The 19,924-nt window shown below is 33.7% G+C and overlaps 1 protein-coding gene across 6 annotated transcripts in view; it reads left to right on the top strand.

The window, feature by feature from the left end:
• Positions 1-469: 469 nt before the first annotated feature.
• Positions 470-19,924, top strand: part of NCOA1 (nuclear receptor coactivator 1) — a 168,142-nt gene continuing 148,687 nt past the window's right edge. For 5 of the 6 annotated variants that reach the window (XM_012539824.3, XM_031951446.1, XM_031951448.1 and 2 more), the window contains exons 1-4: positions 470-502; positions 1,140-1,238; positions 3,974-4,088; positions 7,198-7,241. The gene's annotated coding sequence lies outside the window, so the exon portion shown is untranslated. The remainder of the gene's footprint in view (positions 503-1,139; positions 1,239-3,973; positions 4,089-7,197; positions 7,242-19,924) is intronic. The other variant, XM_012539821.3, reaches the window with a different exon arrangement.

Raw genomic sequence — 19,924 nt, 5'->3', positions numbered from 1 at the left:
GGAGGCAACTAGATGGGACAGTGGGTAGAGCACCAGGCCCCTGGAGTCAGGAAGACATGAATTCATTGTGGCCTCAGACACTTAGTAGCTTGGTTGTGGTGTTCTTTTTTTTCTTTAAAATATAAGAGTTCTCTCTGGGAGAAAGCAGGTTTCTCGGGGAGGTTTTCTCAGCCTTAGTTTCAGTTAATCACTCCAAATACATCTAAGTGCTAAAAGTTCAGATCTTTTATTGTCTCCAATATAGCCCAGTTAGCTTTCTTAGTGGCCTCTCTCCTTGGATCTAAGAGCTCTTGCAGCTTTGTCGTTTGGGCCGGGTTAGCTCAGAGTCCTATCTTTCTGCTTGGTTCCAAGAGCTCTTACAGCTTTGTCCTTTGCCTTTGCTTTCTTCAGCCTCCAGCCAGCACCAAGGTGGAAGATGAAAATGAATCTCTCTCGCCTCAGAGAGAGGGCTTTTGGGCTTCCTCCCAGAGTGTTCCTCTCCAACCCCAGTCAATGTTCTGAAGTAAGATTTTGAGTGGCTCAATGAAGCTCTATTTATGCTTAGTGTAAAAGGCTGACTCCGCCTTCTGGAGGCAGGGATTAAGGGAGGTGTGAATTCAGATATCTCCTACTAAACCCTGAAATTTCCCAAACGTGTGAACTCCAATGAGTACTTAAATACTTTTTGCTAATATGAGCTCTCTAAAAGTGTAAACACAAGCATTGTTTCTATCAGTTGTACTTAGTACCTTGTTTCAAGTTCTGGCCCATAACATCTCCTCTTAGGATCAGTTCAACCATACTGAACCATGCTAAATTAGATAATTATTGTCTCTATCAACTCTAATGACTTAACAATTTGTAAAGTTTCCAACACTTGGTGATCCTGGATAAGTGATATGACCCTATTTTGCTTCAGTTTCCTGACCTGTAAAATGTGCTGGAGAAGGAAATAGCAAACTCCTTTGCTTAGATAACCTCAAATGGGGTCATGAAGAGTCAGATAGGATTGAAAAAGCTGAAGAACAATAACAATAAATTACCACTTATCTTTTATCCATTAGAATATAAATTACTAGAGAACTGGTCTGTTCCTTGTATTTGTATCTCTGCTTACTTAGAACATATTAAAGCACTTTCTATCTCTCTATTATCTCTAGGATCTTAGAACTATGAATAGTTTAGATTTGAAAGGGCCCTCAGAAACCACTCTCACTTCAGGCCCACAGAACTGAATTGGCTTGCCTGAAGTCAAACAGGTAGGTGACAGTATTGAGATTCATATGAGGGTTTTCTGACACCAAATCTGTTCTTCTGTCTTACTTATTTCCCTTTAACTGTATTTATAGTAATCTTTTTAGAGGGCATAGACCACGTCTTATACTTTAGTATCTAAGAGCCTTAACTATAATAGAACCAATAAATATTTTTTTGGAAAGAGAGACTTTGTAACTGGAATGCTAATTTACTAATTTACACAGGCTAGATACTAACTGAAACTACTTCCCTTTGCTGGGTGAGGCTACTTAAACTGAAATGGTTACTTTGAGTTAGCCCATCCACAGTACCTACTATGGACCTATTAATAGGCTCTGAGAGTTACAAAAACAATGATTGAAACAATCCTTAAGGAGATTGTAATCTATAAGGGAAAGCAACTTGTGTGTGTGTGTGTATATATATATAAGTATTTACAGAATAAATACAAAATAACTATAAGGTAGTTAAAACAAAGTAGGTAGGTAAGAAGGAAAAAAAAAACTTTAGTTGAATGTGGTTCTTGAGCTACATCTTGAGAAATGCTATGAAGTGTCAATTAGGGAGGAGATTTGGTGGACAGTAAGGAGCATAAAAGTTTGGAGCTAGGAGATGGAGTGCTGGGGCAGGAGCATGGAGTGTAATATATAATGAAGTTGGAGAATTATTTTAAGACTAGGTTGTAAAGGTTTTAAAAGCCATATAGATTTTTATTCCTCCTAGAGGTAATACAAAGCTGCTGATGTTGATTGAGTAGGGGAGTGTCACATAGATCTGCTGTGAATAAAAATCATTTTGGCACTTGTGTGGAAGATGAATTGGAATAGTGAGAAACTTGAGGTAGGGAAACCGAGGTAGGGCCTGAATATAGAAAGAAGGACTTAAGTTTAAGAAATACTGAGGAAGTAGAAATGGCAAGACCTGGCAATTGAGGGAAAGAGTGAAGACTTCAGGAAAGAAAATGCTGTGGTTATGAATATGGGAGCCTGTAAAAATAGTGCTTTTGACAGAAATAGGAATATTTGGAAGATCAGTGTGTTGTTGTTTTTTATTTATATTTTGAAACTATTTCATTTTATAAAGTAAATTTTTCCCCCAATTATGTGTAAAAACAATTTTAACTTAAAAAAATTTTTTTTGAGTTCTAAAGTCTATCCCTCCCATCTTCCTCTCCCCTATCCCTGAGATGATAAGCAGTCTGATAGATAGGTTTTATATGTGTAGTCAGCAAATTCGAACTAAAAGCAAGTAAGCTGCATTATGTAGTCAGATGCTTTCAGGTTTTTCTCTGTAGGTGAATAGCATTTTTTATCATGAGGCCTTTGGGATTGTCTTACATCATTGTATTGCTGAGAATAGTTAAGTCATTCATGGTATTACTGTTATTGTGTACAGTATTCTTATGGTTCTGTCCATTTCACTTTGCATCAGTTCGTGTAATCTTTATAGGTTTGTCCAGAAATATTCTGTTTATTATTTCTTATGGTACAGTAATATCCCATTACAATCATGTACTACAACTTGCTCAGCTATTCAACTGAGGAGTTGATGAGAATCCTCTCATTTTTTTTTTTCAATCCTTAACCACAAAAAAGCTGCTATCAATATTTTTGTACAAATAGATCACTTTCTCCCCCCAACCCTACATCTCCCTTTGAAAAAAATCTCTTTGGGTAATTTTGCTAGATCAAAGAGTATACATAGTTTTATAGCCCTTTAGGTAGTTCCAAATTAGAGTGATGTATTTTGAAAGAAAAGAGGAATTCTCTTTTGTACATATTAAATATATGATGCTTATTGAATTAGGCAGTTGTAGAGTAGAACTCAGGAGAGAGAGTGGGACTAGATATGTGAATTATCTGTGTAGACATGATAATTGAATCCATGGTCATTAGCAGTGTAGATAGAACAGGGAAGAGGGCCCAGGTCAGAATTTAGGGTAAGGCCTCTAAATAAGAGCAAGTCTGGATGATAATCTGGCAAAAAAAAAGACTGAGGAACAGGCAAGATATGTGATCAAGAGCATAAGAAAAATAGGCACATTAAACTGAAATTGTTCAACAAACTTATTTTAACTTACCTTACTGACTTAATAAATGCTTTTTAAATGCTTTAAAAAATATTTTTACAGATATTTTTTGTTTTTTACAGCTTTCACATTTTCAATATATTCTTTGCCCCATATTAGAGCCATTCTTTCTAACAAAGTAAAAAACAAAACAAAAGTGATATTTAAAAAATTATTGATATAATGAAAAAGTTTAATATCTGCGATATTCTACATTCATAGCAGGAGGGTAATTTTTGAGGAGAATGTTTTTAATTTTGTTAATTAGGAAGATAGTTGAACAGACTGGACAGAAAGGCCCATATTGGGAATTTGGAGAACGTGGGTTGTAAATAATCTGACATTCTATGTGACTGAGACATTTAATAATCTTTGTGCTTCAGGTTCTCATTAGCAAAATGAGAATGGTAACATTTTTTCGTCTTACTTCTGCCATATAGTTAGATCCTCCACTTAATAGTAGCTAATATTTATATAGCACTTACTATGTGACAAGCACTGTGTTAAATGCTTTACAAATATTTTGTATTCACAAGAATTCTGTGAGGTGTTACCTTTTTACCGATAAGGATACTAAAGCAAACAAGGGAAATAGAATATATATGCCCATTTGTTTAATTATTAAAGATATTTAATGTTCGTGGATATTCCCCCCTCTTTTTTCTGTAGGTCTCTCCATGGTAATGAAATAACTGAAACTAAATTGGTGACCTGTATTATAAGAACAATCACTCAAGAATACTTCCAGATGAAGACCACATTGGAAATTTCTGCTTATGTGAAGGTATTAAGTTATAATCAATATTTGATTCCTGGACATCTCCCTTAGATTTAATTTAGATATGCTCATTAAGTTGAAGATTTCATATTTTGGCATACAAAATGTGTATAGTATATTCAAAGTATTGTAACATTCTAAAAGGGTTGACATCTATTCTTATTAAGGAATCAGGGAAGCATGATTCCTAAATTGGAAAGAAACTTAAAAGATATTTAGGTGAAGATTTGGCATAATAAGAAACTTATACACTAGGGGAGAACTGTGATTAAATAATGGAGTTTCTCAATTTCCCCTCCTAGTATCAGGAACTTTAAAAAATAATGCTATTTTATAATATATTTTGGAGAAATTAATCCACTTTTTCATAATTTATCTTAACATTTTTGTATTCTTACACTCCATGAGAATTTTGTCATGACTATCCAATTTTCTAAAGTAACTTATTAATAATAAATACTTTGACATTTTTATAGTAGTTAGTCTAAGTATGTAAAGGAGGTCTTAATTTCTTTTTAAAAAATAATTCATTATTTTTGAGTATTCATTAAAAAATTTTTTTTGAGTGCTGAATTCTCTCCCAACTCATCCCGCACCCATTTGAGAAGGCAATGAAAATGTTATGTTATTTATATAAGTGAAATAACTCAAAACATTTCTGTATTAGCTATGCTGTCTCCTCAAGATTCCATCAGTTTTCTCTCTGGAGAGAGGTAGCATTTTTCATTACAAGTCCTTCAAATTGTCTTGGATCCTTATACTAAATAGAATAAGAATAACTAAGGCATTTACAGTTGATCATCATTACAATATTGCTCATATTGTGTTGAGTGGTCTTCTTCATTTGGTATAAGTTCATATAAATCTTCCTAAGTTTTTCTAAACTCATCTTACTCATCATTTTTTATTACATCACAATCATATAACACAACTTCTTCAGTCATTCCCCATTTGACAGGCATCGCCTCAATGTCCAATTCCTTGACTATACAAAAAAAGCTGCTGTAATGATTTTTGTACGTATAGGTTCTTTCCCCTTTTCTATAATTTCTTTGGAATGTAGAACTAGTAGTGATATTGCTGGATCAAAGGGTAATAGTTTGTACAGTTTGGTTGCCTTTGGGGTATAATTCCAAATTATTCTCCAGAATGGTTGGGCCAGTTCTTTACTCCACTAGTGAGTGCATTAGTATCCCAATTCTTTCAAAACGGATATTCATTTCTTCCTCCCCTATCCCCCTTTTTTCCCTTTCCCCTTTTCTTCCCTTTTCCCTTTCCCTTTCCCTTTCTTTTTTCCTTTTCCCTTTCCCTTTCCCTTCCTTGTCAACCAAGAAGCATTTATTAAGCATTTATAAGTCAGTATACAGAGGCCAAAAAATACAAATTTTTGCCCTCAAACAATCTATTTTGGGGGGAAGGTGAAGCTACATTAAGCCTTTGGTTCTATGTCTGAGATATCCTATACTATCTTTAGCATATCAAAGGATCATAGTTTTGTGATTATATAAACTTTCTCTATAAAATCAGTATTTTGATGGGTTTTTTTATGAGTTGCTTTGTCAAAAGTTGTTAATTCTTGCTCAGCAAACTTTTTCACTTAGTAGGTTGGCCCTGGTACCATGTTCTGGTGCCTGGTCCACTGAAAGTCTTTCCAGTTTGATAGGACCAGCAATAATTAATGCCTCACTGGCATATCCTTACAGGGAATATTTATTTCAACAAACATTTGGTAGGTATGCATTAGGCAGAAAAAATTATGCTAGGTATGGGGAATCAACAAATACTCTGGTTTTTATTTTTTATTTTTATTTTTATTTTTTTTGCTGAGGCAATTTGGTTAAGTGACTTGCCCAGGGTCATGCAATTAGGAAGTGTTAAGTGTCTGAGGCCAGATTTGAACTCAAGTCCTCTTGACTTAAGGGCTGGTTCTCTATCCACTGAGAATACTTGTTCTTGTAAGCACCTATTTTGTGTTAACTTTGAGGGAATTTGGACAGTATGAGAGACACGCATCATTATGTGTATATTCCAGATATAGAACAAAACCATATAAAGACATGGCAGTATGAAGCAGGAGAAAAAGAGGGAGCTTATGACAAATTATTTTCCTGGTAAAATGGAGTTCATCTACTTAGATGAAATACTTAATAAAAAAATAATTTTTAGTGGGAATCGGTAAATCAGTGGGGATGGACTCATTTATCATAATTGTAGACTTCTTCCATTAGTGTTCAATAATATATGAGAAAGCAGATTAGTGATATATATAGTTGGAGTTGGGATTCAAGAGCAATAGAAAAGATAGAGATGAGTTAGTCAACTTAAAGTTAAGTCTTTGAAGGGCTAGACTTAAGATCAGAAATAAGGAAAATAGGGAATGGTGATGGTCATGGTGAAGATAAAGGGTAGGTGCAGGAGGAATGAGATAGAGTGTGGTTTCCCATCCAGAAACTACTATTACCAGTCAGTCCTAATTCCCAGGCCTTCAGAAAAATCTCTGGCCACTGTCTCCCACATTGGTTCTACCAATCTTATCTCAGTCAGAGGTCTTCAGAGATCTCTGGCCATCACTTCATCGAGCAGTGGTTCTACTCTTGACAGAACACCTGAGGACAGCCATATGCAAGTTTAATATCTTTTATTGCACATGTTCATATCCTGCCCTTCTGAACTCCTGCTCACTCTTAGTCAACTCCTAGTAAAACTCCTTCTACTTACTGGTTCCCACAGCTTATATTGGGTCCATGAGGTCACAGGCACAGCCAATTAGAGAAGGAGATGCCTCCTGTAGATGACCGAATCTCAGTGGGACCAGAGCTCCCGCCCACAAGATAGTCCCTGCTGATCACAGAAAACCACATCTGGGGATCTCAGGCTTAAAGGCCTTAGTACTTCCTGATTGCCCTGTCTGTGCTTCCTCTTCAAACCTTTACAATAGAGATAGAGGTAAAAGGATAAGTTCATAATCAGAGAGATCAGTTTCAGAATACAGCATTATGGAGATGGAATAGTTATGTTTAATGTTGAGATTTAAGTTTTAAAAATCACTTTAATTAATTAACTCTCTGAATTTCCTTTTAATTAAGGCATTCTTTTTTTTTCTTGCACCTTCCAGGACAGAAGCATTTGTCACAGGAAGAGTCTTGAAGGAGCTCTTCTGTGAGTTGACTTTGGCTGATCTTTTTTTATAATCTTTTGAAAAGAAAAAAAGACAAATGAGGGTTATACAGAGTTGGGACATAAATTTAAATAGTATAGAGAAGAGTCATCAGAGCTCATCAACACAGTTGTAATTGGAATATTCTGGGGAGGGGAGAATATAATATTGATTATGTAAGGTTGAGCAGCAGGTATTTTTCATTGTTTTGCGTAGATTCAGCAGTGTTTCCCTTATTATTGATTAGCAGTGTCTAGTAAGATCATAGAATTTTGCAGTCAAGTTTTTTGAAGGACAATGTAATTAAACAGTCTAGAATCCAGATTCCACATTATCTTTCTGGGTGAGATAAAACCCTTTGAATTGAGGAGATTTGAGTGAAGATTCAGGACATTTTAATTTAGGGGCTATGAGAGCAACTTAGGCACTGAAAAATTTCTTGATGAGGGTATGGAGTGAAGGATAAATAGATCTGGAAAGACCTCAAAAGAAGGAAAATGGCAGTAAGAAGAAGCAGTGAAATTTGTCTGTAGGAATAACATTGTCAGACCTATGTTTTTAGAATATAGTAAATTTGATAACTCTATGGAGAATAGATTGGGAAAAGGGTGACTAGAGGGAGACTGATTGGAAGTCTATTGCTTTAGGGCTTGGCAGAGTTGATGAGGACCTGAATTGAGATGGTTGTGTGAGTGGAGAGGAGAAAATGTGAGTGATTTTTGTGAAGGCACTTGATGTGGGACTGAGAGAAAGAGAAAAGTCAAATGATTTTTAAGGTTCCTAACCTTGGAAAACTGCAAAGATAGGTTAGTTCACAACAGTTTCAGAAAGTTTAAGGAGGAAGGGATAGAGATTAGATTATCTCTAAAATCTCTTACAATTCTATATAGTATATTATCAAATTGTGTTGTTATGGGAATAAAATTAATTTGTAGGCAACTAAACTTTTTCAGACACTGCTTTTTAGTTATGTTATCTTCATTTTTTGATTTTTAGTCTCTTAACCTTATTAAACTTATAACCTCATTTTCCTCATCTTTAAAAATCATGATAGCTCTAGATTAACAATTTTTTAATTTTCCATTGATTGCTTCATCATTTTCCATTTGGCCCTCCTCTTCTAGTCTAAAATCTATTTTAGGCTTAACTCGCCCAATCTTAACTAAACTTTTTTTGTGTCATGTAAAAATTCAGTAAGCATGCTACATTTATGCTTTTATCCAAGACAAAAATGTTAAATAGCATAGGACCAAAAACGATAAGTTCTGGTAAATTTTACTAAAAGATTTGCTTCTAACTTGCTACTGACCTTTAATGATTTTTTTTATGCGTATTTAATCATTCAACCAGTACAGACACATAGAGCACATCTTTCTATCTTTCCCATAAGAATTATAAAAGAAACTTACTAAATGTTTTGCTAAAAATCCAGATACACTGCCAACATAGCTCTTGTTATGATTCTGATCCTTTGATTTCACATCACTTATATTTCTGGATTTACTAATTCAGTAATCCTTTTGAAAAAGGAAATAAAGTTAGTTTTGCAGTGAATGTGGGCTGCTTTAAGAAGTATAGCTTTCAGGAAAAGATTGTGATTGTTTTGTAGTGGCCCTAATCAGAACCCATCTGGAATATTGTATGTTCAGTTTGTGACAACTATGATTTAGGAAGAATATTGATAAGTTGGAAGGAAGAGAGTCCTGAATCCGTGCCATCTGAGGACTGATATTTAGTTCACATACAAGAAGACTCAAAGAGTATATGATAACTGTGTTTAAGGATTTAAAGTGATGCTTTGTTGAATAGACTTGTTGAGGGCAAGGATTTTCATATTTGTTTTTGCATCTCTAGTGCTTAGTACAGTAGCACATAATAACTAGATACTTAATAAATGGTTGTTTTGAGTGCGGACAGTGGATAGAACTTTCAAAAAATTATGCTTGATATTAGAAAAAAAACTTTTTAATTAAAGCTTTTTATTTTTCAAAACACATACATGGCTAATTATTCAGCATTCACCCTTGTAAAACCTTTGTTCTAATTTTTCTCCCTCTTCCCCCAGTTCCTCTCCAGATAGCAAGTGTCCAATATATGTTAAAAATGGTAGAAATATATTAAATCCAATACGCATACATATTTATGCAATTATTTCGGTGCACAGGAAAAATCAAATCAAATTGGGGGAAAAATAAGAAAGAAAATAAAATGCAAGCAAACCACAAAAAGAATGAAAATGCTATGTTATGATTTGGAAAAAATTTAATTGATTCTATGAACTTGGTATAATCTAAATTGTAGTTTTTTTTTTTTAAATAATAGGTTTTAATTTCAAAATTTATACAAAGATAGTTTTCAACATTTATCCTGGCCAAACTTCCCTTCTCACTCCTTCCCCTAGGAAGCAAGTAATCAAATATGTATTAAATATATGCAATTCTTTTATATATATATTTCCACATGTAAATTGTGGATTTTTGTTGTTGTTGTTGTTATATTTGTTTTTTGTTTTTCTTTGCTGATGAAACTAGGGTTAAAAGACTTGCCCAGATTCACACAGCTCAGGAATTGTTAAGGGTGTGAGATCAGATTTGAACTCAGGTTCTTCAGACTTCAGGGCTTGTGCTGTATCCACTGTATCACCTAGCTGCCTCTGTAAATTGTGTTTAATGAGAATTTGTAATTATTTCTTACAATCTAAGTTTTAAATTAGGACAGTCTGGGGTATAGAGGGCCACAGATAGTAGGGAAACTCTGGATAAGGTATAAGACCCTTCAACCCAGAAGGAATCTGCTAACAATGTCTGGTTTGGCTCCCCACCTCCCTTTGTTGTTTTCAGCCTTCCTAAAAAGTTGAAGGCATGACCAACTGTGTTCTATTTGAAGCAAGGGATACTTACAGTGAGAGGCATTTAAATAGCAAGGTGCTTATAGTTAGCACTTGCTCATTGTGATGTAGTTGGCACATGCTTAGTGTGCTAGGCTAGTCTTGATATCTTCCAGAGAGCTAGTCAGATGTTATATTTTAGCACCCCAATTTGGGGGCTCTAGAAAGCACACTATATTTTGGCACCCAAATAGGGACATCCAGGCCACTACACTGGGACAGTGGATATTTTTACATTAAAAATTAATGTACTTTTTTTTAATGAGAACATTAATATTCAAAGTACAAATGCATGCAAATTGTCTTCCTATGAAGATTTTTTTTGTCAATTATAAGGAAAAACTGTCTAACAATTAAAGATCTCTAAAAGTGAAATGGATTATATCCATAGGATCCATAGGACTTTATATGGAGGAATTATTTTTGTTTGGTCCTAGTGAGAAATAAGGTTGAGTAACGGTAGAAATAACATCAGAAGGTAGATCACCTTAAAGAGCTAAATGGAGGATTGGTTGATAAGAGTAGGAGAGATGGAACCATTAAAGTTTTGGGAGTAGGTTTGAGATTATTGTTGATTTACCAGCTGAAATTATTCATGTTTTCAGAAATATTACTATTTGAGTTTTTTGTAAAATCTACTTTTCAATTTGTACTATTGTTATACAATTTATTAAGATTAAATGAGATAATATTTATAAAGAGTTTAACACAGTACATTGCTTGGTACATTAGAGGTAATTAGCAAATGCTTATTTCCTTGTCTCCTAGATAATCTCTTCTAGGTTTTCATGACATTGTTCTCTTCTTATCTATTTATTGTTTCTTTTGCCGAGCCATCATTCATAACATGTTCAATAACTGTGACTTTTCCCATATTATTTTCCTATAATATAGTTGGTTCCCTCTTACCTCTAGAATTAGATATAAAATCCTTTGGCTTTTAAAGCCCTTGGCAACTTGGCTTCTTGGAACTTTGTTCCCCTCTATGTACTCTGTGTTCCAGCATACTGGCCTTCTTCTGTTCTTCAGAGTTGAGCCCTCATCTGTTCTCTACACACACATTCTTTTTCTTGGTAACCTTATCAGGTTCTCTGAGTTTAATCTTTGCTGACTCCTAAATTGTATATTCAGCTCTTCTATCCCAGTAGTGTTTGAGGCATTTTGAAATAGATGTCCAATAGCAATCTCAAACTCAAGATGTCCCAAGCAGAACTCATTATCTTCACTTCTGGCCTCCTGCTCCCTACTCCATCTAATTCCTCTCTTGAATTTCCTTACTTCTCTCAAGGGTATCAACATCCTTTCAGTCATGTTTATAACCTGTGTTGTTATCATTTGTCAAATCTTGTTTCTGTCTCCACATTTTCATATTTGTTCCCTTCTCTTTATTCAGAAGTTTCAACATTTATATTTTAATTTTTTGAACTGTGTTTTTTATATTTTGTGGAATAATTGTTATCATTTTGTCCTTGCTCCTATTCTGTCCCCTTTCTATATTTTTGGAATATCTCTGTACAGATTTTTATTTTATAAAATGTAGTAGCTCATTAAAGGTAGGTACAGTTTCATTTTTCTGTGGTATCTTCAGCATCCAGCACAGTACCTGGCAAGAATGTCTTAAAGGAAACTGAAGAAGCCAGGAGATATAGACAAAGAGAAAGAATATTCCAGGCATGTAATTGACAGTCAGTAAAAAGGCATGGAGTCAGGATGGAATTTTTTGTGAGAAATCATAAGGAAGCAGATCTTGTTAAATTACAGAATAAATGAAAGATAAGAGTCTAGTATAAGACAACTAAAAAGGTAGGAAGGGACCAAGTTATGAAATACTTTAAAAATGAAGATTTTATATTTGATCCTCGAGTTAATGGAGAACCATTGTAATTTATTGCATAGGGAGATGATATGGTCACATTTCTATTTTAAGAAGATAACTTTGGCTACTGAGTGAAGGATGAACTGGAATGGGGAGAGAATCAAAAATAAAACATTTTCTTTCTCAGCAAACTTTTTTATCCTGTGAACTTCCCTATTACTCTACAGAACAGCACTGTCATTTTTGACACTTCTCTTGAATTCACTCCACATGCCAAACTGATGCTAAGTTTTGCTATTTCGATCTTTTCAGCATCTCTAGAATCCTTTTGTCCACTTATACACTCTACCACTCTGATAAAATCTCTCATTACTGAGTATTTAGATTAATGCAGCATTTATCTTTTTAGTCTCTGTGCCTTACATCTAACCCCACTCCAATCCATCCTCCATTCAGTTCTCAAAGTTATTTTTCTCCCCTTCCCTCCCTTCCCCTCCCCTCTCCTCCCTTCCCCTCCCCTCTCCTCCCTTCCCCTCTCTTCTGTCCTCCTCTCTTCTCTCCTCTTCTCTTCTTCTTTTCTCTTCTCACTGAGACAGTTGGTTAAATGATTTGCCCAGGGTCACACAGCTAGGAAGTATTAAGTGTCTGAGGCCAGATTTGAACTGGGGTCTTCCTGACTTCAAAGCTAGTGCTCTATCCACTGTGCCACCTAGCTGCCCCCAAAATGATTTTTCTAAAGTGCAGGTGATTCTCTATTATTCCAGGATCAAATATAAAATCCTTTGGCTTTTAAAGCCCTTAACAGCTTGATCTCTTTCTAAGTTTCTATTCTTTTTACATTTTGCTCCCCTCTAACTTCTCTATGACCAGCCATACTGGCCTTGCTGTTCCTTATATGAGGTAACTCCTAATTCCTATGCTTTGATACTGGCTGTTCTTCATGCTTGAAATATTTTTCTTTCTCAACTCCACCATTTTGGCTTCTTTGATTTCCTTAGAGACTCAGTTTAAATACATCCTTCTCCAAGAGGCCTGTTCTGTTTTCTTCTCTCCCTGTTCTCTTTGATTACTTCTCACTTTTACTATATGTATATTTTATTACTTGCACTGTTATCTTTCAAATTAGATGTAAGCTCCTTGAGGATAGGGACTGTGTTTTTGCTTTTTGGTATCTCTAAGAGTTTAGTACAGTGCCTGATACATATAAGTACTTAATTTATATTTGATTATTTGATATGCTAATCACGCTACCTTGTGCTGGAGGTAAAAAGAAAGACAAAAGCTTGTATCCACCAGGACTCATATTGTGGGGAACTGAAAGAAGACAACTTGTTAATAACTAGTTATATAGAAGCTATGTACAGAGTAATTGGAAATTAATTTAAGAAGGAAGGCACTGGTGGCTAAGTTGAAGGGGGAGGAAGATTGGGAGAATCAGAAAAGGATGTAGAAAATGAGATTTGGACTGAATGTCAAAAAGAAGCTAGAGAAGTTAGGAGATGGAGATAAGAATAGGAGAGAGCATTCAACAACAATGAAATCTGTAGGCCAGAATTGTGAATTACCTTAGACATGTGGGTTTTTCTCCAATGTGTGTTTCCCAGCTAGGAAGCAGACTTGAGTTCAAATCCAACCTTAGACAATTTCCTGGTTGTGTGATTCTAGCCTCTGTCTTCCTCAGATGGCAGTTGTAAAATAAGGGTAATAATAGTACCCACCTCACAAGTTGTTGTGAGAATTACATATTCTTATTAGCACATTCTCTGGCACATAATAGATATTCAATAAATTCTTATATTTCTTCTCTTCCTACTGATTTCTTGAAAATATATGCTTATGCTTTGCCATTGAGTACCTTGTTGGGAAAGTACGACCTAAGTTTATATGTATGTTTTGACATATTTTATTATTTATGCATTGCTCTAATATGTGGTTGGCTGTAATATTATTTTTTACTGGGATTTTTCTGTATTGTTAAAGTAATGGTCATGTTTATAAGAACTAAATCTGTTGTGTAAATAGTACACACTGTATATATGTGTTTATCTTGTGATTAGCTTGTCATATAGAGAGAACCGACATTGGATTGGGGCTTAAAACCTTATCAATCAAATGAAGTATTTTTTTTTCTTGATTAATTGTAGGATTCTGACTATTTGAATGAATCTGCATAGTTCTATTTTATTCTGACAACTTGCTAGTGTAAAGGCAGGAAGGAAGAAGTAAACCAAATGAAGAGAATGGGGTGTTTAACATACTCACAAGAAATAAAATAGATAAATCTGTGACATTTTGTAGGTGCTTAGGCTAGTCTTACTTTGTAGATCTATTTTGTAGATCTATACTATGGTAGTACCATATTTTAAAAAATTAGTTTTACACAGACATGAGGGATCACCATGTGCAAAGAAAGCATGGAGTTGAGAGATGGAGCATCATGTTTGGGGAATGGCAGATTGCTCAGTGTAGCATGGATGGAAGTAAAGCATAAGAAGTACAGAATAGGGAGAAACCAGTTTGGGAGAGGATTAAACACAAGAGAGAGATAAATTAGAGGAATTTATATTTTTATCCAAGAAGTAAAATTGAGACATGTCCAGATTTGTTCTTTATGAACGGTCATTTATGAATGGAGATTGGATTGGAGTGGAGATTGGCATGGAGGCTTAAACTAGTGAGACAAATCATTAGGCTCTTGCGCGGTGGTCCAGATGAGAGGTGATGATGGCCTGCTTTAAGATTGTATCTGTGTCAAGGGAAAGAGGAGGATAAGGTAGGGTGAATATAAGTAAAAAATTGAGGACTTAAAAACTCAAAGTAGATCTCAGTTTCTCGTCTTGGATAAAAATAGATATAACTTGTCAAGATCGTGGCATCTAGGCCAAATCGGTAACTTATCTGAATGGTTGTTGAAGGAGGACTTATTCTTCTACTGAAGTAATGATACCCCTAAAATTTGGGTATTTGGGCCTGGATTAAGGAAGACTCTTCTGAGTACAAATTTAGCTATAGACATTATAGCTGTGTGACCTTGGGCAAGTCATTTAACCTTGTTTGTTTCAGTTTCCACATCTCCTAAAATGAATTGGAGAAGAAAATGGCAAACCACACCCAGTGTTTGCCAAGAAAACCTCAATTGTAAGGAGATGACTTGGGGAGGGGGGTTATATTGGGAAATAAAAGTCATATAAAAACAAAATCTACAAATAAAAAAACTTAAAGGAAAAAGTTACTCTTTTTTCTCAGTAGTTTTTATTTTTCCAATTACACGTAAAGATAGTTTTCAGCATTTATTTTTTAAAATACATGTAAAGATAATTTTTAATGTTCACCCTTGCAAAATCTTGTTTTCTAGATTTTTCTTCCTTCCTCCCCTAAACAGCAAGTTTATAGGTTAAACAGCAATATAAATTAAGCATGTGCAATTCTTCTAAACAAATTTCTACATATATCATAGTGTGCAAGAAAAAATCAGATCAAAAGAGAAAAAAAATGAAAGACCAAAAAAATAAGCAAACAAATGAAAATACTGTGTTGTGATTCATATTCAGTCTCTGTAGTACTTTCTGAATGCAGATGGTTGTCTAGTTACAAGTCTATTAGAATTGCCTTGAATCATTTCATTGTTGAAAAGATCCAAATCCATCACAGTTGATCATTACGTAATCTTGTTGCTGTATACGATGTTCTTGGTTCCATTCACTTCACTTAGCATCAATCATATAAGTCTTTCCAGGCTTTTCTGAAATCAGACTTCTGATCATTTCCTATAGAACTATAATATTCCATTACATTCATATACTATTCAGCCACTCCAATTGATGGACATACATTCAGTTCCCAGTTCTTTGTTGCTACAAAAAGAACTTCAGCATTCATTTTTGTAAGATTCTGAGTTTCAATTTTTCTCCCCTTCCTCCTCCTTCAAGACAGCAAACAATCTGATATAGGCTACACCTGTGCAGTCTTTAAAATACATTTCCATATTAAATTATGTTGTGAAAGAAAAATTAGAATAAAAGGGAAAAACCACAAGAAAGAAAAAGGGGAAAAAAAAAGGTGAAAATAGTATGCTGTGATTCTCCTTCAGTCTCCATCGTTCTCTCCCTGGATGTAGATGGCATTTTCCATCTCAAGTCCATTGGAATTGGCTTGGATTAATGTGTTGCCAAGGAGAGCTAAGTCTATCATAGTTGATCATCACATACTCTTGTTGTTACTGTATACAGTGTTCTCTTGGTTTGGCTCACTTTACTTAATACAGTTTATGTAAATCTTTCCAAGCTTTTCTGATGTTAGCCTGTTGATCATTTCATTAGCAACAATAATATTCCATTCTATTCATATACCATAACTTATTCAGCCATTTCTCAATTAATGAACATCCATTTAAAAGGAAAAAAGTTATTAAATAGTTTGCAAAAAAATCTACAATGATATTATAGTACTTATTCATCAAGGTACTTGAACTGAGGCTCTTGTCCCAACTCTGGTTGGCCTACTCTGCTCTCCATGGCCCACCCACCTCACCATATACTATCAAGTATACCTCAGAGAAAATATAGTTTCCCCAGAGTAAAAGACCTGGTGCCTTCCTCAGGAGTACCTGTATTACATATAGACCAGCTCTCTTAATGGCAAATTATCCAGGCAATAGGAACATAATTCCCTAATTCAGAAACTCCTCTCAAAAGGAGCTGGATCTTTGAATTCCCTCTCTCACACTTTTTTAGGAGTTCATAGATGATCACACTTGCCTATTTGAAATCTTGCTAACTTCGAGGCCTGTAAGACTTTTCCTTGATAGGGAGGTTTTATTTAAAAGTATGAGAATAAATACATTTTTTACAAAATAGTGAATAGTTAATACCACAAGTAAGTATTATCTGTGATGGAGAAATACTAGAAGCCTTTTCCATAAAAGATATTATGTTAAGACAAAAGGAAATTGAAAAATAAATTATAGGCAAAGAAGGAACAAAACTAATTGTTGGAAAATGGTATGATGCTTTCCTGAATTCTAGAAATTCAATTGAAAGTAATTAAAATAATAACTTCAGAAAAGTAGCATAATGTAAACACATAAAAATGTATATTACCAACAAAATTCAATATGAAGACACTGAAAAAAATTCCATTCAAAATACTTACAGAAGGTATAGGATATTTGATAATTCATCTATGAAAATATACATAGGGGTTATGTTAAATATAACTATAAAACTCTTCATTGAAATAAATACTTAGATCAATAACTTATGATTGGACCACAATGAAATATTAATAATAATTATAATATCTCATTTTATAGATTCAGTACCAGTCAAAATTACCAAATGATACTAAGTGAAATAATAAAATCAGTCTAGAAAATCATAAAGTCAAGAATTTCAAGGGAAATAGTAAAGTCTGAGAAGGAAGGGGGGTGCGGCTGGCAATATGAAATCTCAAACTATAAATCAGTAATCAAAGCTATTTTATAGTGGTTAAAAAATGGAAAGATTTATTTGTTTAGGTTTACAAGATTTTGAGAAATCAAATATTCTGTACAAGCATAGTACATAAAACTTGAAAGTAATTTTGTAAAAATTAGCCTTAGGCTGAGATCTCAAATTGTGTGTCACAGTAATCTTCAAATAGATACATGGAGTAGATGAAAAACAAATTATATCATAAATTAGAGGAAAATGGAAAAAAATACCTTTCAGAAATGTGGTTTATAAAGTTATGTTCTTGCCCAAAAGATTGAGACGTCATAGGAGACAAAATGGACAATTTTGATTATAAAAAAATTGAAAAAAAAATTGCCCAAACACATTAAGTACATTTAAAATCAGAAGGGGAAAAAGTTAACTGGAAAAAAAGTCTGCAAAAAGTTTCTCTGATAAAGATCTGCCATCTATAGTATATAGGGAATTGATAAAAAACAAACAACTAGATTTCTTTTCTAATAGGATAAATGAAGAAATGCTAAGTATGGTAGTTTTCTTTTTTAAATGGGTAGTTTTCAAAGATGAAAATACACGCTATCAATAGATATACAAAAAAAATTTAAGGTTATTTTTGATCAAAGAAATTAAAATAAATCAATTTATTTCTCTCACATCACATTGGAAAAGATGATAAGGTTGGTGGGGGGTGTGCAGGGGGAAGGTTCACATTAGCAGGTACTAGTACAATATTGATTGCTTCCCAATAGCTGAATAAGTTCATAGGTCAATTTGGAACTGTATCTAAAAAAAAAAAATCATTACACTTCATACCTTTTTACTTAGTGATTGTACTCCTGGACATAATTACATAACAAAATTGAGGCAGGAGGGGAAAAAAACCATTATGTATTAAAAGTATTAAAGTTAGCACTTTCATTATCAGGAAAATAATAGATGGTTGCTCATCAATTAAGGAATGTCTGAACAAAGTTTTACATCTAAATTTAATGGAAACTTGAAAAGATTGGCATGAATTGATTAAAAGCGAAACAAGAAGAACCAGAATATTTTATATCAATGACTTGTTTATTGTAAATGAAAATTGTAAGATTTTGGTACCTTGATCAATGTGCAATGACTATTCATGGTCTCAATGGATTCACTTTGTTTTTCCATTTTCTTTTTGGCAGAATTGATAGATTAGAATGTAAAGACTTATTTTCTAACATGCAATATATAGATATAAGTTTTGATTAATTATACTTATTTGTGCAATGGAGGACCTTTAATTTTTTTTTTTTTTTTTTTTTTTTTTTGAGTAGGGAGGAAAATGGGACTTAGGGGAATCCATAGCAATAGTGATATCAAACCAAAAAAAAAAAAAAGAGTATAAGAAGAAAAAAATCACATCAATGAAGTATTTTTAAAATAACACAGAAGAAAACAGGAGGAAGATCAGAGTAGGATTTTCCTCAGGGTGTTGTTGATTCTACTAAACTAAATTTAATACATACTTTAAAAAAACAAAATATATTTGATAGAGATTCATATTCACATGTAATCTCCTTTTTGTTCCATGTATATGGAAATGTAAATGTTTGCTGATGTTTTGTCAAGCAAATAGTGAGCAGAGTTGAGAGTAATTAAAAAGTAAAGGAGGGAGTTAGAGAACAAATATGAGATTTGGGAATTGCAAAAAAGTGGGAATGAGCCTAACAGTAAAGAGAAACCAGTAGCAGAGAGAAGGACCTGGAAAGAAATACGTGAAACAGAAAAGGCAAGAGCTTGTGAAACAGAGAGCAGGTTAGAGAGAGGCAAAGAAGAAATTATAATAAGACACAAAAAAGGGATGAAAAATAGTAAAAAGAAAGATCTAACAGTACATATGATCATACCTAGTAGCACGTATTGCAATATGTTGTAGAAACTCCATTCCACTAAACTGTTTTTCTTAACTTCAAGGAGTTAATATTTTAGTGACTTTTTAATTATCCAGATTTTTACAAATTTTAAAAATACTCCATTCATTGCATAAAACTTTGTGATAAGTTTTCCCCCCAATTTCTCCCAAGTATGATCTTTGCTTAAATGAACTTTTTGCCTCTAATTCCATAAGCTGTGATTTGTTAAAGCAGAAATTAATATGCCTTTTGACTTAGAAATAAAATGTTAATACAACAATCTTCAATTTTTAAGAAACAATTATAATTTGGAATATTTAATTTTTCACTTTGATTGCAAGTTTTACTATCCAGTCTGATGACTAATTTAGAGTAACATAACATGTCTCAAAATTTTTTCAGTAGACATTTAGCTTAAATTTCTATCAAGTCCAGTAAGGATAGTTGAACTATGAAGAAAAGGGACATAAAACATACCTCTTCAGTACATTTTTTTAATAACAAACAGTATCTAGCTGGAAACTTCTGTGGAAAGATTATACCACATTCTATTAAATGCACATATATTTTCTTGGCTTGATAAAGGAATTGTTTAAAAGGATAATTCATCTAAATTATTAGCTGTACATTACATAATACTCAATGAATC

The sequence above is a fragment of the Sarcophilus harrisii genome, chromosome 2, assembly GCF_902635505.1.
Source record: "Sarcophilus harrisii chromosome 2, mSarHar1.11, whole genome shotgun sequence".
Classification (NCBI taxonomy): Eukaryota; Metazoa; Chordata; class Mammalia; order Dasyuromorphia; family Dasyuridae; genus Sarcophilus; species Sarcophilus harrisii.
This window is presented reverse-complemented; position numbering and strand designations above follow the sequence as displayed.